This window comes from Eriocheir sinensis, unplaced genomic scaffold, assembly GCF_024679095.1.
Source record: "Eriocheir sinensis breed Jianghai 21 unplaced genomic scaffold, ASM2467909v1 Scaffold126, whole genome shotgun sequence".
In the NCBI taxonomy this organism is placed as follows: Eukaryota; Metazoa; Arthropoda; class Malacostraca; order Decapoda; family Varunidae; genus Eriocheir; species Eriocheir sinensis.
In genome coordinates, this window is record NW_026110584.1 from 523,408 (window position 1) to 529,981 (window position 6,574).

At 44.3% G+C, this 6,574-nt stretch overlaps 1 long non-coding RNA gene across 3 annotated transcripts in view; it reads left to right on the forward strand.

The window, feature by feature from the left end:
- The first annotated feature begins 284 nt into the window (after positions 1–284).
- The window catches only part of LOC126989657 (uncharacterized), a 14,405-nt gene continuing 8,115 nt past the window's right edge, over positions 285–6,574 (forward strand). Inside the window, exons 1-3 of one of the 3 annotated variants that reach the window (XR_007743574.1) lie at positions 285–387; positions 6,014–6,146; positions 6,542–6,574. The exon at positions 6,542–6,574 is cut by the window's right edge and continues 190 nt beyond it. This is a non-coding gene — a long non-coding RNA (uncharacterized LOC126989657). The remainder of the gene's footprint in view (positions 388–6,013; positions 6,147–6,541) is intronic. The other 2 variants (XR_007743575.1, XR_007743573.1) reach the window with 2 other exon arrangements.

Here is a 6,574-nt window from a genome sequence, read left to right on the forward strand (position 1 = left end):
ACGATGTAACAAGGGAGAAAGTGATTATTTGTCAACTATCTCACTCTGGGGTCGCTGTGGTCACCTGAAGCCTGCCTGTTGTACCCCCACCGTGATATCAAAATTCTTACCCACGAGAACCACAGTGAAGTAAAAACACAGCAACCTGGATGATCTAACAAGGTGGAAAGTCATAATTTTGTTAACTATCTCCCTCTGACGGCGCTGTGGTCAACTCAAGCCTACTAAGTTGCCAGAGGTTCCTTTCATACCCTGTTTTTGGTGCCAGTTGTTCAGCAGGTTAGGGAGAGGAGGGATGTGTTGCAGCAGAGTGGATCGCTTACTCAAGACTTGCAGGAGTTGGTGACTGGGTGTTACCTGGGCGTTACCGGCACCACTTATACCAATGTAAGTTATCTGGAGGGCCTCGTATACATATTTTTTAGTGTGTGTGTGTGTGTGTGTGTGTGTGTGTGTGTGTGTGTGTGTGTGTGTGTGTGTGTGTGTGTGTGTGTGTGTGTGTATTTACCTATTTGCATTTACCTATTTGTAGTCTTCAGGGCCCGAGCTAACCTCTAATAGTCCCGTCTCCATATCTACATTCATCTAGCCAGTGTGCGTGTGTGTGTGTGTGTGTGTGTGTGTGTGTGTGTGTGTGTGTGTGTGTGTGTGTGTGTGTAATTCAGTCATGTTGGATAATATGTGGAAGCCTATAGAACCGAAGCTTAATGTGCATCGTAACAAGTTGTGACAGCCAGGGTAAATGCATCTTGTGTAGTACTTGATTAAGCTAACTATCGCACAGCCTTGGGACGTGACGCTGGTGGTGACTCGTGAGTTGTACCTATCACTCACCAACAGGACTCACCCATAAGTTCCGCGGGTTTCCTAATCTAACTAACTTCCTAATGATCTAACTACCTCAGCATTAGTTAGTCATGTTGGCAAAGTTGACGTGTAATACCGATTTGTACCGTGATTGTTGAATAGTGTGTTTACGTTTTTACAGTTTAATGAGGCTGGGTTGGGGAAACTTAGGCATCAGAATGCTAAAAACACTGAGATATCAAATTTCTTACCCACGAGAACCACAATGAAATAAAAACGTAGGAACTTGAACGATCTAACAAGGAAGAAAGTGATTATTTGTCAACCATCTCTCTGGCGTCGCAGTGGTCACCTGAGGCCTGCCTGTTGTACCCCCACCGTGATATCAAAATTCTCACCCACGAGAACCACAGTAAAGTAAAAACACAGCAACTTGGATGATCGGCTCCCAGGCTGACGAGAGGGCCACGGAGGGCAGAAACCTGAAAAACTACGCGACGCCATTCTGAACGAGGTGACGGTAGTTGAGTGCGTGAAAGGCTGTCGGGTGTTCAGGTATTTATATCGCTTCCTTTATGTACTTCCGTTATAGCTTGGACAGGTTTGGGATAGGTATTTGGAGTTATTTTTGTTGGGAAGGTAATTTGTTGACTGTAGTGATGCCTCGGTGCCGTATGTATAGAGCCAGTAGGCCTATCCTCAAACGCTTTCGCCTCTCACATCAGTTATTTCCAAAGGCCGAAAAGGAGGTCAATCGAGGCCTAATCAAAAAAGTCATCACTACCACCAAGGTCATAAAACTAATGCCCCTGGAAATGCTCCCCACAACTTCTACAAACGCCTTGTCAAAGGTGTGTGCCTAGGTTTCGGAATATGGACAGTGCGTGGCCTTGAGGTATAGTTAAGTGCGTGGAAGGCTGTTGGGTATTCAGGTATTTGTATCACCTCCTTTTTTTTTTTTTTACGTGTACGCCTATAGCGCCGGTAGGCTCTCTTGAGGGGCCTGGAGGGTAGTTGGCACCAGCCCGTCATGGCGCAGGCAAGTGTTTATAGTGGCGCCATCTTCTCTTGGCTCATGCTGCCTTCCGGAACTCCTTCGTGATTCACTTGGACGGTTTCCTCTAGAATCCGGGTTGATGGGTGGTCTTCAGGACAGCATGTGGGTAGTTTTAAGCCAATCGACGGTGACTGAAAAATCCGAGGTGGTAGCGTGGGGATTCGAACCCGCGTCGTCCATCACGCGGTGAATGTGGGCCCAGCACGCTACCACTCAGCCACCGCCTATCCCCGCCGCCTACTTACCGTTCTGGGTTCGACGGGTTTGGGAGAGATGTTTGGAGGTAGGTTTGTATGGAAGCTGCTTTTGTGTGGAAGGTTGTCAAGTGTTCAAGTATTCGTTTCTTCTTCAGAGTCGGTATTTTGGCGGAAAGATTATTTTCGTTCTACATTTGGATTGTCTCCTCTGCCTTAAAATGAATAAATATAACGTTCTGCTTTCCGCCCGTCGTTTGGGACTTCGTAGTGCAGTGGTTAGCACACTCGGCTCACAACCGAGAGCCTGGTTCGATTCCCGGAGGGGTGGAAAAATTTGGGCGGCTTTTCCGATACCTTACGCCCCTGTCCACCCAGCAATGAATGGGTACCAGATATTAATCGGGGGTTGTGTCCCGTCTCCTGGGATCTGTTCCCTTCTCCTATAATTCCTTCCCCTTCTGTCTCTCTCCGGCATATGACCACAGATCTTGCACCGACTAAACGAAACTTTCCAACTTTTTTCACGCCTCGCATCTCGCCTTACTCAGGAAGGAAGAGCACGGGGGTCTGTTTGGGTGTCTATCCACATTATCAGTCACTTACAACACGCGAAAGTAACGAGGAAACATTTAGAACAGAGAACAAACATCTGTATATAGTGTCGTCAGGCTGTGTCCCGCCATATGGTTCTACTGCTGTTCACTGCAAGTTGTTTTCGCTCTCACACACGCCTCAAGGATGTCAGTTCGCTTAAGGGGCTATTACACTTGGCAAATTTTCCGTGGATCTTCAGTCAAACCACGATTTCCGCTAGCGTGGTTCTCATTTGTTTCTTGTTATTGCTGCTGATGATGATGGTGAGTAATACCGTCGTCCTTTGGTGAAATCTACCGTAGCTTTGAAAGATCGTGGACACGTCAGAAAACCACGGAAATGAGAACCACGCCAGCGGAAATCGTGGTTTGACTGAAGATCCACGGAAAATTTGCCCAGTGTAATAGCCCCTTAAGCGAACTGACATCCTTGAGGCGTGTGTGAGAGCGAAAACAACTTGCAGTGAACAGCAGTAGAACCATATGGCGGGACACAGCCTGACGACACTATATACAGATGTTTGCTCTCTGTTCTAAAGGTTTCTCTCGCCTCACAGAGATGAGAAAGCTGTCTATAAGCGTTATCAATCATAGGCTTGTGAAAGGAATGGAGAAACAGTTAAATCAAAGAGGAAATGCGTGTAGTATCGCCGCGCTGTCCGTCCTGCCCAAGGTCTCAATAAATTCATTTAGATCTTGGGCACACCCACGGCCGCAGGGGTGCTTCATTCAACACAATATAGGGAGATGGGGGACGCGCAGTCTAGTATGTAAGTCTGTGATTAATAGCCATGATCGGTTATGTTACGAATTCTTTCAATTTCAATCTGAAGAACCACACAACACTGGTCATTCGCCAAGTGGTTGATTTCAGGCTTCTTGTACTTCACACAATTTATGCATTTCTTCTCAGCCATGGTGCACTTCTTTGATTTATGATCGCCAGCGCATTTATAACATTTTGGGGCTTCTACATTGTTCTTAGCAGTTCTTTTGGCCTCAAGACGGCCGTATCTCTGACAATGATAATATATAATTGCATGGTATCTATCTCTCACTGTGTATATTCCCCATTCTAATTTTAAATTGTCGTGATTCTTGTAAATCAGCTCTCTCACAGTTGGGTCGCACCTCAAAACATAGTGCATCGTGCCGCCAGCTGCAGAAATACTAAAAATCAGCTCAATTTTATTCTCAACGCCCTGATTTGTGCGTAAGAACTCATTGCGGTCTAAGATGGTCTCTTTTATTTTTTCCTTGGTCTCCTCTTTGTGCACATTGCATATCATGATCTTTGGTTTCATTTCTCCAACACTCTTTATACTAATTTGCTCAACAGACTCCAATTTTTGAGCAGCCTCTTCCCTTGTGTTCTCATTGTCAAAGTTCATGACAATATTACCTCCATTTGTGAATCTTGAATCAGTTATTTCAATGCCATTCAACGCCTGGGAGACTTCATCCTTCACATATGTTGCCTTCTTTTCCTGGGTAGAAGCTTTCACAGCTAGGAGATTCTTCTTTACTTTCCTGCCTCTCTTCGCCACCTCAGCCAAACTGGATTCAGCGTGCTCGCACGAATCGTGTCAACAACTGATCCCAGCTCCTCATGCACCTTCTCAGCCTTTGATTTAACCTCATCTTTAAACACAAATTAGTCATGTACCGGATATCCGCATCCGCGGAACATCTGCATAATTTTTCAAATCCGCATCCGCAGTTCAGATGAATGAAACATCTGCATCCGCATCCACATCCGCAGTTCAGATGAATGAAACATCTGCATCCGCATCCACATCCGCAGTTCAGATGAATGAAACATCTGCATCCGCATCCACATCCGCAGTTCAGATGAATGAAACATCTGCATCCGCATCCATATCCGCAGTTCAGATGAATGAAACATCTGCATCCGCATCCACATCCGCAGTTCAGATGAATGAAACATCTGCATCCGCATCCACATCCGCAGTTCAGATGAATGAAACATCTGCATCCGCATCCACATCCGCAGTTCAGATGAATGAAACATCTGCATCCGCATCCACATCCGCAGTTCAGATGAATGAAACACCTGCATCCGCATCCGCATTTGTGATAAAATAAATATCCGCATCCGCATCCGCACCCCACACAAACAGGATGTGGCGGATATATTTTATGCATTACAGATTCACAGACTCATAGTTCAGAGCACAGACTACAGAGTACAGAGCTTGCAAAGTTGAAGATAATTAATTAATGCATGTTTACTTAATTATCAACTGAAATTACACCTTGTATTAATTTCCTTCCAAATTTACACAACCTAATGTGTCAAGAGTTTTGCGGAAGGGCAGAAGGAGGGAGATAATTTTACATAGTGACTATGAAGTATGGAGATAATTTTACATAGGGACCATGTAGTATGTGTGTATCATGTAAATTTGTAAAAGTATGCATGTATGTACTGTGTAATAGTCACAACAAGTCAAAAGTTTAATGAAACGGGCTAAACGGAGGTACGAAGTAAACATTGCGGTAAATTGAGTCAGATCCTAAAAGTTTTTTAAATATTTAAACAACAAAAAAGAGATTCGAAGTGGATTGGGCCATTAACTGATAATTCGGGCAATATCGTGACAGATAGCCAACGCATAGCGAACACGTTAAATTCTTATTTCGCCCCGGTTTTAATAGTAATTCTACCGATACTGCTGCTGTTCCAAAGCTGTATTAACAAAATCCTGATTCCTCCACCAAAACAACAAGGTCCTGTCCTCCGATTTTCCTCTTCTCATGTTTGATTCATTTACTTTTCCTGCAAAATGATGGTCCCTCAAACTCCCCTTCACCAGCCCACCATCTCCGGCCTCACCTTGTCATCACACAGTTCTTTTACATCAATCTCTTCACAACATCCATTTGATCCAATAGTGTATAGCCCTGTTTATATTTTAATGTTAAACTTATTGTTGGGTGTCTGTTTCCAGTAATATCTATTTTTTTTTCCTGCATCTTGGTACGTCTTCCATCAAGCTGTTCCACTTCTTCACACTGTCAGTTAACCCTTCATCCTTTCTTTCATGACATTTAAGTAATCCTCCTCCTGTTCTAATGCTGTGGCACTGAAATTGATATCTGATCTTGCATACTTTACCTGTCACCAGTAGCAGAAATATAATCTTTTGGGAAGGTTCTCCTACCAGATATTTTTGCTGCTCTCCCCCAACAATTGAACAGATAGATGGAAATGGACAGTGAATAAAATAGACAAACTGTATAGATATAAATTAAGTGAAGAAAGCTTGCGGGGAGCCTGGCCACAGTTAACCAAATGCATATATTTGTTTGTATATTGGCTGCTCACCATTTTACAGGGCAAGACACTGCTGGGAATCTTAGCAACCATCAAGACTCACCACCCACAAGCACCAGCATTATCTCCAATACCAAGATACATCCATGTGTGAAAGGTTGTCATCACAGGAGGAGGAATCATCAACAGAAGAGGTTCAGTAATCAAAAGTGTCTTGTAGTTTATTTATATTTAATAAGTAACATACAACAGTTCATACAAATAGCTAGGAATCATAGTAGACGAGAGTGGGACAGACAGAACGAAGCAGGACAATTTCAAGGGCAAACCAGTGGGTAGGAAGACCAGGGAGTGTGGTGAGGTGCAGAGCAAACGGATACGAGAGGGCGAGATTGACAAGGCAATACCAGGCCTCACAAATGGGTTAAAATGCATGACATGAACAGTTAAGGGCTTGAAAACCTTGAGGTAGTACAGGACAGGGTAGGCAGGCAGATTGTAGGTGCTAATAAAGAACAAAGTGGTAGAATCAGTTAGAAGAGGATTAATTTTCTCTCTCTCTCTCTCTCTCTCTCTCCACCCCGCCCAGCATGGCACACAGGACGCACCGGGCCTCGGCAAG